Source organism: Panthera onca, chromosome E3, assembly GCF_046562875.1.
Source record: "Panthera onca isolate mPanOnc1 chromosome E3, mPanOnc1 haplotype 2, whole genome shotgun sequence".
Classification (NCBI taxonomy): domain Eukaryota; kingdom Metazoa; phylum Chordata; class Mammalia; order Carnivora; family Felidae; genus Panthera; species Panthera onca.
The window spans coordinates 27,383,807-27,409,133 of NC_138354.1; the positions used below are offsets into that span (position 1 = coordinate 27,383,807).

General features: G+C 41.5%; 1 pseudogene; it reads right to left on the reverse strand.

The window, feature by feature from the left end:
* Nucleotides 1–9,446: 9,446 nt before the first annotated feature.
* On the reverse strand, nucleotides 9,447–10,285 carry LOC132689748 (large ribosomal subunit protein eL15 pseudogene; annotated as a pseudogene).
* Between the last annotated feature and the right edge of the window lie 15,042 nt (nucleotides 10,286–25,327).

Consider the following 25,327-nt stretch of genomic DNA (forward strand, 5'->3'; position numbering starts at 1 on the left):
GGAAAGATGACGTTATGTAAAACAGCTAATTAGCGCTTGGCAGTCATATATGTAGTTGTATTTCTCAGCGAGGTGAAGTGAGTCCAGAAGAATCTTAAAAGAGCTGATTATTTCTCTTAATGCCAAGATTGTGAGCTCTATGAAGACCTGTCGTGTTTTGTTTACTGTTGTATCTCCCCCTAGACTGATGGCTTTGGCACAGTGGATGCCTCTGTAAGTACATCTTGATTGAATGAATCATCCTCTTGGGCACTAATTCTAAGTACTAAAATAGGACAAAATGGTTCCATTTGTTGTCAACATGTAGTGGGGATCTTCTGTCCTCTGAAGTGGTCATGGGTAGAAAGAAATAGGTGCTAAGGTAGGGAAAATTGAGTGGCCAGTTGATGGGTTTAATGGCAACAGTTCCCTTGTGTTGATGAGGAAGCAGATGGTTTTAGCCCATATTCCAGTAAATAGAGTAATAACATGATCTGAGAGCTGGTTGCCCTGAACTAGACTCCGAGGTTTGAGGATCTGGAGACCACTTAGGCTCCTGCTGACAGGATAGCTTACCTCAGAGGTGTGGTGTGAACCCAGCCTTTCCTCCCAACCTGCCGCTCCCACACGCAGGCAGGAACCAGGAGGTGAGTGTGGGGCTGCCAGCATTTTGATCATCTGAGCCTACCAGATGGATTTTGAGTCCGTGTTTTTTAAAAGGGGCCTCAGCACCTATCCAGATCCTGGATTTTTAACCTAAAACCTATAGACAGATGACAGACGACCTTTATGAAAACAACATGCAAAATTGATACTCATGCATTTCTTTTTGGAGAGACATTCCATAGAGCCTTTGATCAGAGGCTGAAAGAAATTTAGGAAGGTTAAAGAATCACACTACCAAAGACCTCATCTTAGGACATCTGTGTCCATGGTTAGTGTGTGCAGTGTTCTCATTTACAGGCTGTTTGACTTTACCTTTGGGTAATGTGGGTTCACTCTGGCAACGGTGCCAGATAGAGGAGCTCTAAGTTCTTAGGGTAAGAATGTCTTTCTTGGTCAAGTCAGCATCTGAGAGATGGCTTCACTGCAGGCTAAGAAGTTTGCTTCCCACTCCTGACCCCAAAGAAAGCAAGCTCTGGGAGATCCCAAATTTGGTTCTCACTTGATTCCTAATTCCTAAATTAACCACCCCAAATGGCCCTCACCTCTGAACCTTGGTTAAGGCTCACCCCACCTGGAATGGCTTTTTCCTGTTCTCCGGAGATGTTCCTAGGAGCCAGGTTAAATGTCTCTTCTGCCATAAGTCTTCCTCCAGAAGAATATGTGCTGTTACACTTTTCTCCTAAAGATAAGAATGCATTAATAAGTAGTTTCTTTGCTCCTAAAAATAAGAATGCCTGTTGAATGTTTACTATGTGCCAGGCACAGAATTTAGCTTTACATCTACCATCTCATTTAATTTCAGCAATTCTACCAAATGACTACTAGTAATTACTGGCTCTAGTTTTTCAGCTGCAAAATGAAGTGCAAGAGTTGTGAAGCCGTGTGTTCAAGATGCTATGAAATGGCAAAGTCAGGATTTAAATGTACAGACTTTCCTGGCCCTTAACCATGTTCTGTCATGCTTTCTTGTCTTCACCGTACCTAGGGCTTATGAGATACTTAACATGTCTAGGTGTTTAGGGTACAAGGGCACAAGCATCTGGTCCCCACCCTCATTGCTCATTGGACCCTTTTCATCTGTAATAGACTGACCTCTCCATGGGGGTGGGGGGGGGGGGGGGGGAAGCCTGTTACTCATCTCTATAACCAGCAGCTAGACTATCAAAGGGGATATTGACATGTTTAAAAAAAGTCCTTTCTGACTCTTCATGGCTGTGTGGGACAGCATGCTTTTTTTTTTTTCTTTGAAGTTTGAGAGAGAGTGTGCAAGTGGGAGAGGGGCAGAGGGAGAGAGAATCCTAAGCAGGCTCTACTGTCAGTGCAGAGCTTGGTGTGAGCTCAGTCTCAGCCATGAGATCATGACCTGAGCTGATGTTAAGAGTTGGGCGCTTAACCAACTGAGCCACCCAGGCACCCTGGAGTGCATGCTTTTTTTTTTTTTCATTATATGAAATTTATTGTCAAATTGGTTTCCATACAACACCCAGTGCTCATCCCAAAAGGTGCCCTCCTCAATACCCATCACCTACCCTCCCCTCCCTCCCACCCCCCATTCAACCCTTAGTTCTTAGTTTTTAAGAGTCTCTTGAAAGCATACTTTTTAAAGTGGAATCCTGTCCAGCACCCGTGCTGTGCTGTGTTGACTCCACAGATTTCCATTGAGCCAAGAATTGGGAGTAGAGTGGGATGTGGGCGGGATTCAGTGTAGGGTTGTTGTCCTGGCGTTCAGGTCCCCCCTTTTATGTTTAAGTGATTTAACGGGCAATGGGATTGCTGAAGACCATACAGAAGGTAAACCAAAGGAGGCAATTAAAAAAACCATGCTTAAACAAATGGACTTTGGAATCAAATGCCTCCCTCAGTGTGTGACCTTGGGCTGTTTGCCTTGCCTATGTATTAGTTTCCACATCTTTAATATAGGGATAATAGTAATACTTCTGTGATGGTTGTGAAGATTAAATATAATGCTTGTGAAATGCTGGAGTGATAATTAGAGCTATTTGCAAAATACCCTGGTTCTTCCCCTGCCAGGCACATGCACTTTCCATGTGACCATTTCTGGCCAGTGAATTTGCTGTGAGTAGAAGTGCTGTCTGTACCTTCCAAACTGGAGCATTTAGTGGCTGGTGTGAGACCTTTGTGCCTGTTTTTCTGCCATGGTGATGGGTGCTATGCAAGAAGTAGCTGCTTCATTACTCCAGGCCTCAGTGATGGTGACCGTCCAGAAGCTCCAACCATCTACCAGTGGGAGCATAGGAAGAACAAGAAATCATCTGATGATTTGGTTTGTTACATATCTACTGATATAAGTGTTTAGACCAATCTCTGAGATTTATTAAGGGTTTATGTACTAAATTACAAAAAGGAGTAGGATGGAATGTAGAATAACAAAAGCGATTCTTTGGGTGGGTGTATGGAGACTATAGCACTCTCGGTTCTGAATGTAGTTTTTTTTTTCATCAACTACCTCTGTCCCCCTCCAGGTGTCCATGTGGGTCTTAAATACCCCACTCCCCAGCCCTCTGACACAGATATTCAGTCCCTGGAGGGAGCACCTACCGCTAATCAGGTTGAAGATACATTAAGATATTTTGAACTTGGGAGATGTGAAGTTTGTCTCTCTAAAATGGTGGAAATTATAAGATGAAAACATTGAGTGCTCCTGGTTCTCATTATTTCCGCCACGTGAAAAAGGTTACTTTGGGCAAAAAGGATGGTCTATGAATGAGCAGCACAGATAAGCTAGATCAAGTCTTCATGTGGTTGAGTCTGGGCTCTCCCTGAGATGCTGCTACATCCCTTCCCATGTTTGTATTTTGTGAGCACCGAATAACATTCTCCTCTTAAAAAGAAGTACTTGTTTGAGCTGAAAGTTACTAGTTTGGGCTAAATTTTAGTCATTCATTTGCATACTAATACAGTCCTACTTCCAGCTCTTTCCCTGTTGTGTTCTGGGACTTTATGGGGTTCGATCTTGCCCTTCCTCAAATGAGGGATGGGAAATTGGTTCTCCCTCCTTTATCAGTTAGTGTTCCTCAGTTGCAAAAAACCTCTCAAGCTAGTCTAATTTATTGAAGGATATAAAATAACTCGTGGAATCTCTGGAAGGGCCAGAGAATTCGTTTGGCCTTTGCATCTAGGCATGGATTTTCCATTTTACCTCTGGCCCATTCTTTGGAGAACTGTAGCTGCTTCTGGACACACAGCTCCCTCTGTGACCCTGTGTTCCTAACATGCTCCTGAGTTCTTTGCTGTTTCTAGAAGCTTGAGGTTTCTCTGTTACCTTTACTAGAATAACCTTGGTACCATGGACATTTTGGGTTGAATAATTCTTTGTTGGGGTGGGGAAATCCTGTCTTGTGCATTGTAGGATGTTTAGCAACATACTTGGCCTCTCCACACTGGATGCCACTTGAGACAACCAGAAATGTCTCCAGGCATTGTCACATCCCCCAGGTTGAGAAGGGGTGCTCTATAGGTCAAAAGTTAACAACCCAAATGCAAACAGACAGCGCCAGAGCAAAGTTCAGAAGTAGGCCTGTGTGCCATTCATCTATATAAAAGTTGTAGTTCAGGCTATCAAGCTGTTTAATAAAATAGGTTCTGTCCTCCTACCTTGACAACTTCATAACACCAAACCCCCAAACAAATCTTTTTATGTGATAAAGTTGACAAAATATCAAAACAATTTGATTGTTGGATATATTTAAGTTGATGGGCCAGCAATATTTGGGTGAGAAATAAAATGAAGACCTTCGTGACTTACAAACTCCTATATATTTATTTCTTAAAGTTTATTTCTCTTGCCTTCATTTCCATAAAATCACTAAATAGGTTGTTATAATAAATTTTTTTGTGTAATTTGTGTTCTATTGGCAGTAATGACTCAAAGGACAAAATATAATTTTCCAAAATTTACAATTTCAGAATATAAAAAAAGTTTGAATTTATTTTCAGAGAAAATGTAAATGAAGGTTAATGTAAAAAAAAAATTAAAAATTTAAATGTTCAGAAACGTCAGTAAGGTTTTCTAAAATATTCAAAAGTATTTATTAAAATTATAGGGCAAGGGCACCTGGGTGGCTCAGTTGGTTAACCATCTGACTCTTGTCGGCTCAGGTCATGATTTCATGGTTGTGTGAGATCGAACCCCGTTTCGGGCTCTGTACTGATGGTGTGGAGCCTACTTGTGTGGTTCTCTCTCTCCCTCTATCCCTCCCCTGCTCGCGTTCTCTGTCTCTCTCTCTCTGTCTGCCCCTCCCCTGCTTGTGCACTGTCTCCCAAATGAAATAAATAAACATTGAAAAAAATTTTTTATTACAGGGCAAAATACAAAGTATTATATAAGTAATAGGTATCAAAGTTTTAAAGGAAAGTTGTATAAAGCTGAAATTTTTAAATAATATTTTCAAAATTTAATCTTATGTAATTTTGTTACACAAGTTTTTGTAGTTCTAGTATTCAGTGTCAATGTAGTTGCTAATGTAAAGAACTGGTGTCACTTCACACATCTTGTGTCTAGATCTCATACATACAAATTAGTGATATAAATTGTTTAAATTGCAGAATGTTCCTTGGCTACAGTAAGCTGAGGACAGCTGAGAACATGAAGAGAAACAGAAAAATGGATGCTCAGCATTGCTGTTATGTTAGAATCTAATGCATGCATGCCACTCGAGAAGTTAATTAATTAATCTGTCATTTCTCTTACCTAAGTGCATTTTCAGTACTTCCTTCTCATCCTCTGAAGCACTTTGTGTCTACGACATTGGCAGAGGCTGGAACCCACGAACCTTTGTGACCTTTAGATACAGTTGCCTTTTGTTGAGAGATTTTAGGGCAAGAGGTGAAGCGATCATTCCTTGGGGCCTGAACAGTGGTAGTTATGCAATGGGATGTTGAGGATTACAGATCATGCAGAGCCAGTGCCAAGCACATGATCCTGAGTGACAAGAGCACCCTCTGTTCCTTCATATGTTTATTTTTTTTAATGTATTTCTGAGATACGGGGCCAATCTTGGTAGGATCTAAGTGCACTACTGGCTGGAAGGAACCTGGGGAAACAAGTCCCTGGCCTCCACCCTGGGGATCTTTAGACTCCATACAGGAATTTTCTCCAAACACAGAGTGCTCAAAAGGTGCTGGGGAACCGAAAATGTAGAATAGAGAAATCCAGGGCTGCGTCCCTCTCCCAGTACAACTAATGAACTGGCAAAAACTGTCAGAATCAGCTTTTGAAGAACTCGGAAATCTAGTCAAAAACTGAAAACAAGGGGAAAGCTTGAAGAGGGAAACTGCTGCTTTATGGTGAGAGTGCTGTGGCATTTTAAAATGGCCATAGGAATGGTGCCCAAATGTCAGGTGCTGGTTGCTAGTGCCAGAAGAAGCAATATAGAACTTATTCTCAAGGAGTGTGGCTGTGGGTGTCCAGCTGTCTGGATGGTGCCTCTCTCAAGGACAGGTGGAAAGGCTTCCTATTTCTTCACTCAGGGCATCCCCAGGGCTGTCATGGCTTTCCAGGTGGCTTTTGCTGAAAGCATTTGAAGGCACAGGTACTGGCCTCAGTGGCCTGGAACAACACCTGGGACAAGTAATAGACCAAGAAGCCTGGGAAAGAAGAGATTGGGACAGACCTATGTGGGAATAGAGCTTTTGGAAGCTTCTGTGTATGCCTGGGAATCAAGAAAGCCATGTGCAGACTAAGAGTGAGACACACATACTTGGCAAAGGCCTAAGAAGACTCGAAGCTTTCATGTCTTGCTGGGCTTTGGGCTCTGTGTGAGGAGGGAGTGAAGCTAAGGCAGAGTTGTAAGCAGCCAGAATAAACGTTCAAGGAGTTAGCCCTGACATGGTTGCATTTTGCAAAGATACAGGAGAGTATTTTTTTCTTTCCTTAAAAAAATTCTTTCTTTTGTTTGCTGCAGGCATTTAAGGTAACTAAGATACCAGCTATCTTATCCTAATAAGCTAAAGGAACGCAGAGTTCAGTGGTAAAGAGCACAGACCTCAATACAAATAGTTGAGAAAGTCTGTAAGCAAGCTAACACCAGCAACTCACAATAGGCAATGGTAAACCCTGGGAGGAAGGAAAATCTGACTTCTAGAGTTGCTACATAAAATAGAAACTGTCCATGAGGCAGCCTAGATATTGGACTTACTAGACAAAGACTTTAAACTGTCTTAAATATGCTCAAAGAGCTCGGGGATACCAGGAGAACAATGTCTGAGCATATAGAGAATATCAATAAAGAGGCAGGAATTTTAAAAAGGCACCAAATACGAATTTTGGAGCTGAAGAGTATAACTGAAAGGAAAAACTCATTCACTAGGGAGGCTCAGTAGCAGATTTGTGCAGGCAGGAGAAGGAATCCGTGAACTTAAAGGTAGGTCAATTGAGATTATTCAGTCTGAGAAGCAGAAGGAGAAAAGAATGAAGAAAAATGGCCAGAGCTTGAGACCTGTGGTACACCATCAAGAATACTAACATCTGTGTGAATGGGAGTCCCAGAAGGAGTAAAGACAATCAGATCAGTAGAATAGAATGAGAGTCTAGAGACACACACACAGATACCATACATCTATGGCCAATTAATTTTGACAAGGGTACTAAAGCCATTTAATGGAGAAAGAATAGTCTCTTCAAAAAGTTATGCTGGACAACTGGGTATTCATGTGCAAAGAAAGTCGGACCTTGAGGAACGCCTGGGTGGCTCAGTCAGTTAAGCGTCTGACTTCAGCTCAGGTCATGATCTCGCGGTTTGAGTTTGAGCCCCACATCGGGGCTTGGACCTTGAACTCACATCATATACAAAAATGAATTCAAAATGAATCAAAGATCTAAAGGTAAGAGCTAAAATGAAAGAAAACTCTTGGAAGAAAATATGGTAAGTTTTCATGACTTTGACTTTGGCAATGGATTTTTAGATATGACCCCAAAAGCACAGGCAGCAGTAACAACAACAAAATAGATACATGGGACAATATCACAATTTAAAACTTTTATGCATCAAAGGACATTGTCAAGAAAGTGAAAAGACCTCTTACAGAATGGGAAAAAATACTGCAGACTCATGTATCTGATTAGCACGTAGTATCCAGAATATATAATGGACTCTTATAGCTCAACAACAAAAAGACTAGGTGATTAAAAAATGGGCAGAGGATTTGAATACACATTTCTGTGAAAGAGATATACAAATGGCCAACAAGCACATGAAACAAGATGCTCAGCATCGTTAACTGTGAGGGAAATGCCAGTCCAAACACGACAAGATACCACTTCACAATAGGATGGCTATAAAGAAAGAAAAAAAGCAACAGGTGTCGGTGAGAATCTGAGGAAATTGGAACCCTCAGACAATGCGGGTGGGAATATGCAATGGTGCAGCCACTGTGGGAAGCAGTTTGGTAATTGCTCAACAAGTTAAAACCAGATTTACTGTATGCCCCAGCAATCACTCTAATGTACATATTCTAAGGTATATTTTTTGTATATATACAAAGGATTGGAAACACGTATTTAAACAAATGCTTGTATAAAATGTTCATACACTGTTGACAATAGAGCCAACTTGTGGGAACAACTCAAATGTCCATGGCATGATAAACAATCTGAAGTGATAGCAGACTATCACTTCTGCCATAAGAAGGAAGGAAGTGCTGATACATGCTGTAATGTGGATGAACCTCAAAAACATGCCAAGTGAAAGAAGCCAGACACAAAAGGTCATATATTGTATTGGTGCACGTATACGAATCATCCAGAATAGGTAAATCTGGGAAGAGGGGGGAACGGGATGCCTGCTTAATGGGTATGGTATTTCATTCGTGGATACGAATATGTTTTGGAACATGGAAGGGGTGATGGTTTTACAACTTTGTGAATGTGCTAAATGCCACTGAATTGTACACTTTAAAATGGTTACTTTTATGTTCTGTGAATTTTACCTCAATGAAAAAATAAAAAGAGGTGCTACACAGCCTGAAAATGTGATGGATGTCTACCACCCTGCCTCGAACAGCAGTGAGGTCTGTGCTGTTTTTGGAAGTGGCGTTTTTTACAGGTATATTTGGGGTTCCCTCTTAGTGGGATTTAAACGTGTCTTCATATGTCTGATAAGTGGGGGTGGGGCGGTGAGACCGTCAGAGGCCTAGGAAAGAACCCCATGGCCCTGTTAATCCAAGAAAAGGGGTGTTTCTGAGTTTGGCCTTGTCATTCGGTGCAGTCCGTGTTGGGGACATTCCCAGATCTGTTCCTGGACAGAAGGGTTGAATGTAAACTTTGCAAGTCTGTTATTCTAAAATTCATAAGCCCCATTTGGGAGCCGTCTCACAGAGTATAAGACACAGAAGAGGAGACAGTCTTTCTCTCCCAGGTTGCTGTGGAACTTACCCATGAAGGTCCTCAGGACATTGGAGGCAGCCCCTCGTGGAACAGATGCTTCCTCATGGAGCAGGGCTCCTTTGTGACCCCACGTAAGGCAGCACCTGGGGACTCCCAGAAATACTTCAGAGCACTTTGCAGAAAGTGTAGACCCCCGGGAGCCAGTAAGGCACTGGGCCAGTGAAATGATGAGTTATTATTGTTATTTCAAGGTACATGGACAGTGCATCCTGAGGTGACAAGAAGTGTTTGTTGTATTACAGGGATTATTTTAAATGGGGCAGAAACCGCTCCTGTCAGCACACATGGAATCTTGAACTTGGTACAGTGCCTTGCACAGTGAAGGCCCTCAAGAAACCTATTTTTTTGGCTGTCCTGAATTGTCTATTAGGTCATTATTTTACAAACATTACTTACATTAGCAGGGATGGTGGAGCTGGAGAGTACTGCGTCTTCTCCATGGCCTCTGCGAGAAACCAGTAGTGTGGTGGGACTTGTGACCTTTTCCAAGGCCACGGCTCTTGAGGCCTGCGGCTTGCTGTCAGTCCTCCCAGCTCCCTGTGCTTGTGGGCTGGTTTGGTTATCCACTGGGCGTCAGGATTTCCTCTGATCACTTTACGGAACAGATCAGTGACGATAACAATTTCATGGAATCTTCACCAACCCGGTAAAAGGACTCCGGACTCTCAGAGCCCCACGTTGGCATCCGGCTTGTACCTCTGCAACAGAATGAAGGCTTCAGGCAAACTTGAGCTGGTTAACCCCATGATGGACGGGCTTGCCATAGGTCACACTCTTAGGAACTGGGCCATCACGCTGCACAGAGATCCGATACATGACATGACCTTGCTTGGCCTTGTACCCCAGTCTGCGCGCTTTTACCGGGTTGTGTTGTGGCGGGGAGGGGGGCGGGGGCGGTGGGCAAGGAGAGCAGAGCTGGCAATACTGCCTGCAGCACAGCCTGAGAAGAAAGCGCATTACGCCCGACTGCTTCTTCCTCTGTATCTCCTGGATGTGCTTCTAAGCACCCATTTTGGGCTTATCCTGGAGCTGATGGCTTATCCTTCCGCCAGAAGGAAAGCAAGAAATATTTTTTGAGGGGCGCCTGGGTGGCTCAGTTGGTTAAGTGACTTCGGCTCAGGTCATGATCTCACGATTCATGCGTTCAAGCCCCGCATCGCTAGCAGCACGGAGACTGGGACTCTCACTCTAGACTCTCTCTCTGCCCCTTACCCACTTGTGCTTTCTCTCTCTCAAAATAAATGAATAAACTTAAAATTTTTTAAATATATATTTTTTATTTTTTTAATTTTAGTTTTTATTTATATTTTAAAATATAATTTACTGTCCAAGTTAGCTACCATGCAGTGTATACAGTGTGCTCTTGGTTTCGGGGGTGGAGTCCCGTGATTCATCGCTTACGTACAATACCCAGTGCTCATCCCAACAGGTGCCCTCAATGCCCTCACCCATTTTCCCCTCTCCCCTGCACCTACCCCCCTTCAACCCTCAGTTTGTTCTCTGTATTTAAGAGTCTCTTATGGGGGCGCCTGGGTGGCGCAGTCGGTTAAGCGTCCGACTTCAGCCAGGTCACGATCTCGCAGTCCGTGAGTTCGAGCCCCGCGTCGGGCTCTGGGCTGATGGCTCGGAGCCTGGAGCCTGTTTCCGATTCTGTGTCTCCCTCTCTCTCTGCCCCTCCCCTGTTCATGCTCTGTCTCTCTCTGTCCCAAAAATAAATAAAAAACGTTGAAAAAAAATAAAAAAAAAAAAAAAGAGTCTCTTATGAGTTTTCCTCCCTCTCTGTTTGAAACTATTTTTTCCCCTTCCCTTCCCCCATGGTCTTCTGTTAGGTTTCTCAGGTTCCACATATGAGTGAAAACATGATGTCTGTCTTTCTCTGACTGACTTATTTCAGTTAGCATAATACCCTCCAGTTCCATCCACATTGTTGCAAATGGCAGGATTTCATTCTTTCTCATCGCCAACTAATATTCTCTTGTATACATAAAACACATCTTTATCCATATATCCGTTGATGGACTTTTGGGCTCTTTCTGTGATTTGCCTATTGTTGAAAGCACTGCTATAAACTTTGGGCTACATGTTCCCCTATGCATCAGCGCTCCTGTATCCCTTGGGTAAATTCCTAGCAGGGCTATTGCTGGGTCATAGGTAGTTCTATTTTTAATTTTTTGAGGAACCTCCACACTGTTTTCCCGAGTGGCGGCACCAGTTTGCATTCCCACCAACAGTGCAAAAGAGTTCCCCTTTCTCCACATCCTCACCAACATCTGTTGTTTCCTGAGTTGTTAATTTTAGCCACTCTGACCGGTGTGAGGTGGTATCTCAGTGTGGCCTAATGATGAGTGATGTTGATCATCTTTTCCTGTGTCTGTTGACTATCTGGATGTCTTCTTTGGAAAAATGTCTTCTCATGTCTTCTGCCCATTTCTTCACTGGTTATTTGTTTTTCGGGTGTTGAGTTTGGTAAGTTCTTTATAGATTTTGGATACTAACCCTTTATCTGATATGTCGTTTGCAAATATCTTCTCCATTCCACCGGTTGCCTTTTGGTTTTGTTGTTTCCTTTGCAGTACGGAAGGTTTTTATCTTGATGAGGTCTCAATAGTTGATTTTTGCTTTTATTTCCCTTGCCGTCAGAGACGTGTCAAGTAAGAAGTCGCTGCGGCTGAGGTCAAAGAGGTTATTGCTTGTTTTCTCCTCTAGGGTTTTGATGGCTTCCTGTCTCACATTTAGGTCTTTCATCTATTTTCAGTTTATTTTTGTGTATGGTGTAAGGAAGTGGTCCAGGTTCATTTTTCTGCCTGTTGTTGTCCAAGTCTCCCAGCACCGTTTGCTAAAAAGACTGTCTTTTTTTCCATTAAATATTCTTTCCTGCTTTGTGAAAGATTAGTTGGCCATATATTTGTGGGTCCAATTCTGGGTTCTCTGTTCTATTCCATTGACCTATGTGTCTGTTTTTGTGCCAACACCATACTGTCTTAATGATTACAGCTTTGTAGTAGAGGCTAACGTCTGGGATTGTGATCCCTCCCGCTTTGGTTTTCTTTTTCAACATTACTTTGGCTATTCAGGGTCTTTTGTGGTTCCATATAAATTTTAGGATTGTTTGTTCTAGCTTGGAGAAGAATGCTGGTGCAATTTTGATTGGGATTGCATTGAATGTGTAGATAGCTTTGGGTAGTATTGACATTTTAACAATATTTGTTCTTCCAACCCATGAGCATGAAATGTTTTACCATATTTTTGTGTCTTCTTCAATTTCTTTCATAAGTTTTCAGCATACAGATCTTTTACATTTTTGGTTAGGTTTATTCCTAGGTATTTTATGGTTCTCCATGCAATTGTAAATGGGATCTATTTCTTGATTTCTCTTTCCGTTGCTTCATTATTGGTGTATAGAAATGGAACTGATAAGGACTATTTTTTTGAATAAGCAAATTCTATTATATTGTGTAAGATCTTTTTAACAGCCAGCGTTTCTTTTTTTCTCCTTTGTGGAGGGGAACATGAGCAATGGCATAGAAGAAAAATGAACCCAAAGTCTTGAATCACCAGCCAACATTTTCTTCTTTCCTTCCTGCACTAAAGAGAAAGGCCTCTTTTGGGGCTGTGAGGATGGGAATGTGTTTAGAACAAGTGTATACATGTGTGGTGACACTGAGGAGTGGTGCCTGATGTGTTCTGTCTGGCTATTAAAGTAACAACATGGGCCAGTTTGAATGGGGCTGCAGGTCGGTATCCTCTTAGCAAAGAGTACAGTATGGCACAGGGAGAACTGCGGAGAGCCCCCGGGGGCGCGCAGCATCAGCCAAGCAGGTGGTGGTGTGGGCAGGGGTGTGGGTGCCCAGGGAGAGGAAGTCCGTGCCCACCTGTGCTTCCAGCAGATTGCTCTCAAAGCAGAGAGAAGATGTAGTGTCCCCACTTCCTGAGGCATCCAAAGGGCAGGCTTGTAAAATGTAATTAGCTGCTATGTGAGTGGGAATGTTGGGGAGGGCAGGACTTGACAGCCTGACAGTGGGACAGACCTGTGGGGGAACAGCTTAGCCTTTTTACCTTCAAGCTTTGGTTCTCTTGTCTGTGAAAAGGCATGACGATGATGATAGCCATACTTGTACTCTACGTACTCTGTTCCAGACACTGTTTGTGTAGTAACTCATCTAATTTTCATGTTGTATTATGGGGTAGGTACTATTATTATACACAGTTTTTTTCTTTCAAGTTTTAAAAAAAATGATTATTTATTTTGAGAGAGAGAGAGAAAGCGTGTGTGCATGTGAGCCGTGGAGGGGCAGAGAGGGAGAGAGAGAACCCCAAGCAGGTCCAAGATGTCAGCATAGAACCCAACGGGGGGCTCGATCCTGTAAACCTTGAGATCATGACCTGAGCCGAAATCCTGATGCTTAACCGACTGAGCCACTCAGGCACCCCTTGTTTCAAGTTTGTATTTAAATTCCAGTCTGTTAACATATAGGATAATATTTGTTTCAGGTATTACACACATTTTATAGGTGGAGGCACAGAAAAGGCAAGACACTTGGTCATCCAGTTAGTATTTGGTGGAGGCTGATACAGAGCTTGGCAACTATCTTCACCACCACACTGGCTTCATGGGCTCATTGTAAGGGTAAAACGAGTGGACATAGGAAGTGCTTAGTATAGGGTCTGGAACAGATGAGTGTTCAGAAAATCCTAACAGTTGTTAGTATCAGAATCAGAACCCAAACATACACGTGAGGCTTTCTCCAGCTCTCATGCCCACCACTTCTAAAGGAGAGTGGGGAAAGCCATGTTTTGCAACTACCTGTTGAACTGGAGGATCTTAGAACAAACACGAACATCTTTGTTCTTGTGAAGGGAGCATTTGCTCAAGCCTTTCCTCATTCCGCCCCAGCCCCAATTGGGCGAGTTGACCTTACCCTCTGCCCCTCAGTCCCTGTGTTTCGTCCCCACTGGAGCACTGATTATACATTTGTGTAAGTGCCTGGTCAAGAGCCAGGCTCTTCTGTTAGCCCTTAAAGGATCTGAGAGGTTCACAGGAGAACACACAGGATATGTAGCTGGTTCTCTGCACATGATTCCAAGGGGCTCTCCAGTAGAGACTGGGAAATGTGGGCAGCCCCCTCCTCAACCCACTCTGGAAGTCTGCTTGTTAGAGCAAAATCCAGATGTCAGAGATTTTGATTTCTTTGTTTCTTTCCCATGAAATAGAATGTGGGTCTGCCGTTGGAGGAAAGAATCTAGTGATTCATATTTTCTGCTTATTTGGATCCTGGCTGAGTGGGAATTTGCATTACTGAATGTCTGGCTTTTTCCCTGGGAATCAAAATAAGTTTCCTATTCACTTATTAAGCAAATTTCACAGCTAAATAATCCTCTTATTTTTACAAGTGGGATTTTCCTTGGTGGAGGGTGTCTGGATTCTCTCAGTAGTTGATCCCTGTCACGTCTTCCCTTTCCACTGTCCTTGTTTGTCTGTGCAGGCCGTTAAGTTTTCATTCTTGGATTAGGAGCCTCTAAATGGCAGTTTGGGAGCCTTTGACCTTGCAAACCAGGGGTGAATTCTTGAATTCTATCCACCAACTGTGGGATGAGAGTTTAGGCCTCCTCTTTGTTCTTCCATTTATCAGCTTTGGACAAGGTCAGATAAGCCACATCTTTAGCAGAGCTTAGTTGGGCCTGGAGTCAGTGAACAAAAAATATGAAGGGAACAGAGCAGTGTGTATAGTCCAGTGTGCTCTGCCTGGGCTAATCAGGAAAAACAAGCAAACAAACAAGAAACCTCTGCTGCCTTTGAGATGGAGTTTAAACCAGGCTCGTTGAAAGGCCATGTCTGGGAAGCCCACAGATTAGGTTCATTTAATTCTCTTTCCATTCTGTCCCATCAGAAGGTAGGCTTCTTGAGGGCAACTCAGCCAGCTATCCTTCTTTTCCTTCATTTCTCCTCTTATGCCATCATCTATGCAACGTGATCATTTGATATATGCTCCTGAGGCCCTGACAGTCACTGTTCTCTTCTGCTCTTTGTTTCCATGAGTTTGACTTTTTTTTTTTTTTTTGGTTTCACATATAAGTGATACCATACAGAGTTTATCTTTCTCTGTCTGGCTTACCACAATGCTCTCCAGGTTCATGCGTACTCTTGCGTATGATAGCATTTTCTTCTTTTTAATGGCTAAATTGTATTCCATTATTTATACATACATATTGCATTTTTAAAATCCATTCATCCGTTGATGGACACTTATGTTGTTTCCGTATCTTGGCTATTGTGAATAATGGTGCAGTGAATGTGGGAGAGTAGATACCTTTTCCAGATAATGATTTCCGTTCCTTTGGATATATAGCCAGAAGTGGGATTGCTAGATCATATGAGTTCTACTTTTAATTTTTTGAGAAACCTCCATACCATTTTCCATAATGATTGTACTAGTTTAAGTCTTGCTAATAGTGTACAAGGTTACACTTTCCTCCATGTCCTCACCAACATTTGTCCTCTTTTCTGTTTTTTTTTAACTTGTTTTATTTTTTATTTTTTAAAATTTACATCCAAATTAGTTAGCATTAGTGCAACAATGATTTCAGGAGTAGATTCCTTAGTGCCCCTGACCCATTTAGCCCATTCCTCCTCCCAAAACCCCTCCCATAACCCTCAATTTTGTCTCCATATTTATGAGTCTCTTCTGTTTTGTCCCCCTCCCTGTTTTTATATTATTTTTATTTCCCTTCCCTTACGTTCATCTCTTTTGTCTCTTAAAGTCCTCATATGAGTGAAGTCATACGATTTTTGTCTTTCTCTGACTCATTTCACTTAGCATAATACCCTCCAGTTCCATCCACATAGCTGCAAATGGCAAGATTTCATTCTTTTTGATTGCTGAATAATACTCCATTGTATATATATACCACATCTTCTTTATCCATTCATCCATCGAAGGACATTTAGGCTCTTTCCATACTTTGGCTATTGTTGATAGTGCTGCTATAAACATGGGGGTGTATGTGTCCTTTCGAAACAGCGTACCTGTATTCTGTGGATAAATGCCTAGTAGTGCCATTGCTGGGTTGTAGGGTAGTTCTATTTTTAGTTTTTTGAGGAAGCTCCATACTGTTTTCTAGAGTGGCTGCACCAGCTTGCATTCCCATTCTTTTCTCTTTTTGATAACAGCAGCCATTCTGACAGGTGTGAGGTGATATCTCAGTGTGATTTTGATTTGCATTTCCCTGGTGATGAGTGAATGTGTGATATTGAACACATTTTCGCATACCTGTTGGCTATTTGTATGTCTCCTTTGAAAACTGTCTATGTAGAAAAAAATGTCTGTATAGATCCTTTGCCCATTTTAAAATTAGATTGTTGTTTTTCTATTGAGTTTATGAGCTCCTTATATATTTTAGATGTTAACCCCTTATCAGATAGAATAGTTTGTGAATTTTTCTCCCATTCTTTAGATTGCCTTTTCATTTGTTGATTGTTTCCTTTGCTGTGCAGAAGCTGTTTAGTTAGATGTAGTCCTGCTTGTTTGTTTTGCTTTTTTTGCTTATGTCTTTGGTGTCATAGCCAAGAAAATCACTGCCAAGACTAATGTCAAGGAGATTTTTTGGTATGTTTTCATCAAGGAGTTTAACAGTTTTAGGGCTTACATTTAAGTCTTTAAATCATTTCAAGTTAATTTTTGTGAGTAAAGAGTCCAGTTTCATTCTTCTGCATGTAGCTACCCAGTTTTCCCCAAACCCTCTCCCATTGTGTGTTCTTGGGCACCATTGTCAAAGATTAGTTGACTGTATATGTGGACTCTTTATTCTTTTCCATTGATCTTGTGTTTGTTTTAATGCCAGTACCATTCTATTTTGATAGTTTTGCATTAGAGTTTGAAATTGGGAAGTGTGATGCCTCCAGCTTTGTTATTTTTCAAGATTGCTTTAGCTATTCAGGATCTTCTGTGGTTCTCTACACATTTTTGAATTCTTTTTTTTTTTTTTTTTTTTTTCTGTGAAAAGCATCTTTGGAGTTTTGATAGAGATTTCATCAAATGTTTAGACTGCTTTGGGTAGTATGGACATTTTTTTTTTTTTTTTGATATTTTGACAATATTAAATCTTCCAATCCATGAGCATGGGATACCTTTCCATTTATTTGTGACTTCTTCACTTTCTTTCATTATTGTCTTATAATTTTCCGTGTCACTGGTCTTTCACCTCCTTGGTGGAATATATTCCTGAGTATGTTATTATTTTGCTGCTATTGTAAATGAGATTGCTTTCTTAATTTCTCTTTCAAATAGTTTGTTGTTAGGGTATAGAATGCAATTGATTTTTGTATATTGATTTTGTATCCTGTAATTTTTACTGAATTCATTTATTCTAACAGGTTTTTGGTGAGTTTTTAGGGTTATCTATATATTATATCATGTTATCTGCAGACAGAGACAATTTTTTTTGTTTCTGATTTGGATGACTTTTATTTCTTCTTGTCTAATTGCTCTGGCTGCAACTTCCAGTACTATATTGAATAGGAGTCATGAGAGTGGCATCCTTGTTTCATTCCTAACCTTAGAGGAAAAGCTTTTGAGTATGATATTAGCTGTAGACTTGTCATATATAGCCTTTATTATGTTGAGGTACATTTCTTCTATACCCAATCTGTTGAGAGTTTTTATCCTGAAAGAATGCTGAATGCTTTTAATACATCTATTGACGTGATCATATGATTTTTTTTCTTCATTCTGTTAATGTGGTATATCTCATTTATTAACCTGTGTGTGTTGAACCATCCTTGCAGGCTAGGGATGCATCTACTTGATCGTAGTGTATGATCCTTGTAATGTGCTGTTGAATTTGATTTGCTTATATTTCAATGAAGATTTTTGCATCTATTCTTATCAGGGATATTGGTGTGTGATTTTCTTTTCTTGTGGTGTCCTTGTCTGGTTTTGGTATCAGGGTCATGCTGGCCTTGAAAATAATTTTGAAAGTATTTCCTTCTCTTCAACTTTTTGGAAGAGTTTAAGGAGAATTGGTGTTAATTCTCTAAGTTCCTGGTAGAATTTGCTATTGAAGCCATCTGGTCCTGGACTTTTCTTTGGTGAGAGATTTTTGATTACTGGTCAGTCTTCTTACTACTGACAGATCTGTTCAGATTTTCTATTTCTTCATGGTTCAGTTGTGGTAAATTGTGTATTTCTAGGAATGTATCTATTTCTTCTAGTTTACCCAGTTTTTTGGCATATAAACGTTCATAGTAGTCTCTTTGATCCCTTCTATTTCTGTGTTACCGTCTCTTTCATTTATGACTTTATTTATTTGATTTATCTTTTGCTTTTTCTTAATCTTATTTTTCTAGTTGTTTGAGTTGTAAACTTGTTTGAGGTTGTTCCTTTTTCTTAATGTAGGCGTTTAATCAGAACTGCTTTTGTTGAATCCCGTAAGTTTTGGTATGTTGCATTTCCATTTTTGTTACACGACTTTTTTTCTTTTCTTTTTTTTAAGTTTGTTTGATTGATTTATTGATTGATTTATTGATTGATTGATTTATATAATCTCTACATCCAACTCACAACCCCAAGATCAGGATCAACATGCTCCTCTGGCTGAGCCAGCCAGGCACCCCATAAGTTTAGTTTTTTTAATTTCTTTTTTTAATTTAAAAACTTTTAAAAAGTAATCTCTATATCCAATGTGGGACTTGAACTCATGACTGCATGAGTTACACTCATGATCAAGAGTCACCTACTTGGGGCACCTGGGTGGCTCAGTTGGTTAAGCATCCGACTTCAGCTCACGTCATGATCTCACAGTCTGTGAGTTTGAGCCTCGCATCAGGCTCTGTGCTGACAGCTCAGGCCCTGGAGCCTGCTTCAGATTCTGTGTGTCTCTCTCTCTCTCTGCCCCTTCCCCGCTCATGCTCTGTCACTCTCTGTCTCAAAAATGAATAAAAACATTAAAAAAAAAAAAAAAAAAGAGAGCCACCTACTCTCCTGACTGAGCCAGCTAGGCATCCTATTTCAAGATGTTTCTTGACTTTCCTTTTAGTTTCTTTTTTGACCCATTGATTGTTTAGGAGTGTTTTTTAATTCCACATATTTGTTAATTTTCCAGCTTTCCCACTTTTATTGATTTCTGTTTTCATACCATTATGGTTGGAAGAGATACTTGATTTGATTTCAGTCTTCTTAAATATGTTAAGACTTGTTTTGTGACCTAACATTTGATCTCTCCAGGAGAGATCTGCCCTTGAGAAGAATGTGTATTCTGTTGATGTTGGATGGAATGCTCCGTAGATGTCCATTACATCCATTTGGCCTAAAATGTAGTTGAAGTCCAATATTTCTTTTTTGATTTTCTGTCTAGATGATCTATTCGTTGTTGCAAATGGAGAATTGATACCCTCTACTACTATTATTGCATTGCTGTCTATTTCTGTCTTCAGATATGTTGCTATTTGCTTAATATATTTACGTGCTGTGATGTTAAATGCATATCTGTTTATACTTGTTATATCTTCTTAATGAACTGACCCCTTTGTAATTATACAATGACCTATTTTTTACTTAAAAGTCTCCTTTGTCTGATATAACTACCTTTGCTCTCTTTTAGTTTCCATTTGCATGGAATATCTTTTTCCATTTCTTTTATTTCAACTTACATGTGTCCTTGAGGCTAAAGTAAGTTCCTTGTAGGCAGCATATTTTGGGTCTTTTTTTTTTTTTAATCCATTTAGCTACTCTATTCCTTTTGATTGGATAATCTAGCCCATTTACATTTAGTTTTTAAAAGTTTTTTTAAATGTTTGTTTATTTTTGAGAGAGAGCAGCACGAAAGGGGGCGGGGAGAGAGAGAGAGAGGGAGATACAGAATCTGAAGCAGTCTCCAGGCTCTGAGCTGTCAGCACAGAGCCTGGTGTGGGGCTCAAACCCACAAGACACAAGATTATGACCTGAACAGAAGTTGTACACTTAACACAGTGAGCCACCCAGACACCCCAATTTACATTTAAAGTAATTGTTGATATACAAGGACTTACTATTGCAATCTTATTTTCTTTTTCATTATTATTATTGTCATCGTTATTATTTTTGTTCTTCTGTTGTTCCATTCTTCCTCTCCTGCTTGTCTTTCTTTGTGAATTGATGATTTTAGCATAGTGGTATGGTTTGATTCCTTTCTCTTTTTCTTTTTTGTACCTATTATAGGTTTTTTCCTTTGTGATTACCGTAAGGTTTATATGATACACTTGTAACCATCTTATACTTATAACTGCCTATTTTAAGCTAGTAACAACTTAAACTTTGATTGCATATGAAAACTATCCTTTCACTCTTCCACTTTTATTTTTTAATTTAATTTTTTTTAACGTTTATTCATTTTCGAGAGAGAGCGCGAATGGGGGAGGGGCAGAGAGAGAGAGAGAGAGAGAGAGAGAAAGACACAGAATCTGAAGCAGGCTCCAGGCTCTAAGCTGTCAGCATAGAGCCCGACACAGGGCTCCAACTCACGGAGTAGACCGCGAGATCATGACCTGCACCAAAGTCAGATGTTTAACCGACTGAGCCCACCGCTTTTATTTTTTGATGTCACAAGTTACTTCTTTCTATATTGTGTACCTATTAACCAATTATTGTAACTATAGTTATTTTTAACTGGATACCAAGGAATCTAGGCCACCCAGAAATTCAAGCTACTCACTCTTGGTGCTTCATGGGGAAATTGGTGCACATGAAGTAGAGAGCCTGACCACTTTTCATAGGCAAATTATCTCGGAATGTATTTTGTTTGTTAGATAGCCAGTATTTTGTAATGGAAGGTTGCCCATTATTAACCACCTCAAGTGCCTCTGTTGCTCACATTGAGCTTGCAGAACTGAGTTATTGTTGGGTCCCTGAAATTGGGATTGTTGAGAGGCCCCCACCTGATGGAAGCTGCCTCAGTACTTTGCTAGCCCTCTGTTAAGCTGGGAACCACCTAGCTTTGGTGGGCAGGGGGCTGAGGTCAGAGCCAGCAGGCAGGGCTGCTGTGGTGGGGCATTTATGTTGTCTGTGTATTTCAACATTTGTCAGAACCAGGGTGAGAGATCAGAGTCTGTGCTCTTCAGTAGAAATATAATGCCAGCCTTATATGTAGATTAAAATCTTCTGATCACTCTGTTTAGAAAAGTAAAAAGACCAAGAGAAATGAAAACATATCTCCACAAAATCTTGTGCATCACTGTTCATAGCAGGATTACTCAAAATAGCCAAAATATGGAGGGAACTCAAATGTTTATCAACTGATAAAGATGTGGTCTATCCACACATTGGAACATTATTTGGCAATAAAAAGAAGCCAAGCACTGACACCTAGTATAAATTGTGCAAACATGCTAAGTGAAAGGAGCCAGACACAAAAGACCGTATATTATATGATTCCATTTCTATGAAATATCTAGAACAGGCAAATCCATAGAGACAGGAAGTAGAATAGTTAAGGCCAAGGGCTGAGGGAAATAGGAAATGGGGGGTGACTGCTAATGAGTAACTGGTTTCTTTTTAAGATGATGAAAATGTTCTAAGAGGGGCAGGTGGGTGGCTCAGTGGGTTAAGTGGTTAAGTATCTGACTCTTGGTTTCCACTCAGACCATGATCTCACCATTTGTGAGTTTGAGCCCCGCATCAGGCTCCTCACTGACAGTGTGGAACCTGCTTGGGATTCTCTCTCTCTCCCTCTCTCCCTCTCTCTCTCCCTCTCCCCCACTCATGCTCTGTCTCTCTCTCAAAATAAATAAATAAAACTTAAAAATAGTTTTTAAAAATTAAAAAAAAAGAAAATGTTCTAAGATCGATTGTGGTGATGGTTGCACAACTTTGTGAATATACTAAAAATGAGTGAGTTACACACTTTAAATGGGTGAATTACATGGTTGTGAAGTATATATCAACAAAACTGTTTAAAAAGAAAAAAAACAGGTAAAGTTAACTTTACTGGTATGTTTTCTGTAACTCAAAATGTTCAAAATAGTATCATTTGAATATGTAATCAATGTAAAACATTAATGAGAGATTTCACATTCTATTTGGTAAAAAAATCTTTGAAATCTGGTGTGTATTTTACAGTTATGGCCCACCACTTTGGATTAGCCACATATCAAGGGCTCAGTAGCCACATTCAGTCAGTGGCTTCCATGCTGGATGGACTTCTAGGTAGTTCTTAGCTTTCTACCTGCAAAAGTCTCTCTCTGTCTTCCTTCCCCTCCTCCTTTACAAACCCAAACAGGCCTGGGTTCACATCACTTTTTGGCACTTACTAGGAGTATAAGTTTGAGGCTATTATTTAATCTTTCTGAATGAGTTTTCCTTTGGTGAAAGGGGCATAATTAAAGAGGGGTTGTGTTCAGGGTTAATCGAGATGCTCAGTATAAATTTAGAATGGTGGTTGGCATACAGTGCTCAATCTGTTAGTTGTTATTTTTTCCTTAACCTCACAAGGCAGGACAGCCTATATACTTAGGTGGGAAAGACTTGGAACCAGAGAACTTGGGCTGAAACCCTGGTCTTGTCACATACAAGCTGGCTCGTGGGGGAGCCTGTTACATCGGCAGACCTGTCACACCCACAGCTCCTTCATGGAGTTCTTTACTCTGAGTCACCACACTCTGCAGCTTAGGACCCAGGATACAGCTGATTGGACCAGAGTGGACACCCACCCTGAGGGCAGACAACATCTAGGCTGGTTGGAGGACTGGGAAATCCAACCCACAGGGATACTAGGGACCAACTGAACGGTTCAGATTCTTTCTTTTGCAGAATTTGAATATGAGGCATAGAGGAAAGACCAGTGTCAATATTGGAGGCAGAAGCACAAGACACGCAGAAGGACGGTTCTAAGTAGAAGCCTTAAGTCAACCTAAGCTATGGTGGGGAGAAGCCATGGATTAGCAGGAATTCTGAGTCAGCAGAAATTGCGACGGAGGGCACAGTGGGGACAGCAGAAGAATAGGCCAAGACCCAGAGGTGCTGAGTCACCATGATATTAGGGCCCCAGAGTACTGGCCTAGGATGCCCCTGATGAGGGGCATCCAAACGTTCTGCCAGTTACAGAGCTGCCGTCAGGTGACTTGTGCTCCTGCTGTAACCCAAAGCTTTGCCACCCTCTAGGAGCCCTGGTTGGGTGGCTAAGACTTTGGTCTTCCCAGTCTCCTAATGAAACCCAAGAATGTTTTTCTTCCTTGCAACCTACAAGAACCTGACATGACAACACCAGCAACATCACAACTCTTCTGAGACTGTTTCCTCACCTGTGAAGTGGGGACAGCTGTGGCCTTTGGGTTCAGCATTCCTTCCTTGGGGGCAGTGACTTCTATCTGACACTTTGCAGTTCTCGGCTTGCTAGTCATGGGACTCCACCTTCAAGGTGGCCACATAATCCAGGCTGATCCGGACAGACTCTGCATTGCAGGGATGTGTCTCTCTTTCCTTCTTCCTTCCTTCCTTCCTTCCTTCCTTTCTTACTTTCTCTCTTCCTTTTCTTTCTTCCTTCCTTCCTTCCTTTGTTTCTTTCCTTTCTTTCAATATTTATTTATTTTTGCGAGAGAGAGAGAGAGAGACATAGAGAGTGCAAGTGGTGGAGTAGAGAGAGGGAGACCCAGAATCTGAAACAGGCTTCAGGCTCTGAGCTCTCAGCACACAGCCTGATGTGGGGCTCGAACCCATGAACCATGAGGTCATGACCTGAGCTGAAGTTGGATGCTTAACTGACTGAGCCACCCAGGCACCCCTCCCCTTTTCTTTTTAAAGTAATAATGGTAACTGGACACCCATCTTTCCGGGTTGTTTTTAAGTGAAATAAGTGACTCCTAGGGACACAGGCCTTCCTGCCCCTGGTTGTTCATCTCTCCTGCCCTTTCCTGTTCTATCTGACCTGTCTGCACTCCCTACCTAACATCTCTGGGCCCAGTGTGCCTGAAATAGTCCAGTGTTTTTCTTCTTTGAAGGAGGATTCTAAGCCTAAGCCAGCTCCCAGTTTACCAGAGGCTTTACCAAGTCCTTGCCAAGTGCCTTTTCAGGCTTCAGTTTCTCTTCATAATTTAAGAATATGTGATGACTCCTTGAGATTTAAATCAAACGGGGCTCCTCTCTGCAGTTCCACACAGTCCCTGTAGGTGGCAGCATGTCATCGCAGATGTCCCGGAACGTCGGTTCTGGCGCTGGAGAGGAGACTGGAGGGGGCGCGTGAGATGCTGGCATAGAGCACTTGCTGGCAGTAGGGGAGAGGAGGGTGCAGGAGGCGGGAGGAAGGAAAGTGGACTTTTACTGGCCTCGAGGCAGAAGAGAGCTGCTTGAAGTTTGGAGGGCCGGAGTAGTTGGTGGACCCAGTCCCTCCACCCATCTGCCCATCCATCCTCCAACACTTATTTTTGGGCACCTCTGCCAGGCTCTGGAGACGCTGCCATGAACAAAACAGACACAGGCAGTCCCTCTCCTCACCGCCTTGGAAACATCCTCCCCCCGCCCCTGCCTCCGCCAAAGCCTTTATGTAGCACGCCCCTTTGTCTTCTGGGCTTGTTTTCTCATCTGCAAAACGGGATAATAAACCACGTACCTCACAGGGTGAGCCCCACCTCACCCTTCACAGGAACTGAAAAGACTGCCGACCTCTGCAGTCATGGGCTGAGGGCTCCGTGTCCTTCTGTATCGAGGGAAACACCTGCAAAGTCTCCACTACTTCTGCAAAGTCTAGTTAAGCCTTGAACTTGAAGGAATTGGCCAGGCCTGTGAGAAACCCCAGAAACTGCAGATTTGAATTTGATGGTTTGCATCTATTTTAGGTTTCAATGAAGAAATATTTCCTTTCTTTTTTTAAGCTTATTTATTTATTTTGAAAGACAGAGAGAGAGAGCCAGGGAGGGACAGAGGGAAAGGGGAGAAAGAATGCCAATGAGGTTCTGTGCTGTCAGCACAGAGACTGATGTGGGGCTTAAACTCACGAACTGTGAGACCATGATCTGAGCCAAAATCAAGAGTTGGATGCTTAACTAACAGCCATGCAGGAGTCCTCAGTGAAGAAATATTTCTAAGGAAAGAAGTTGGAAACATTATTCTACTGATATAGATCATCTATGCATATACATATATACATACCCACATATATATATATATACACACTGATCTATACACACAATTTATCATATGTGCTGGTACACATATGTGTACATATCCATATATACACACACACTGATATATATCACATATGCTGACATCCATGTATACATATACATACACATGCACACACATATGCTCTGTGTAT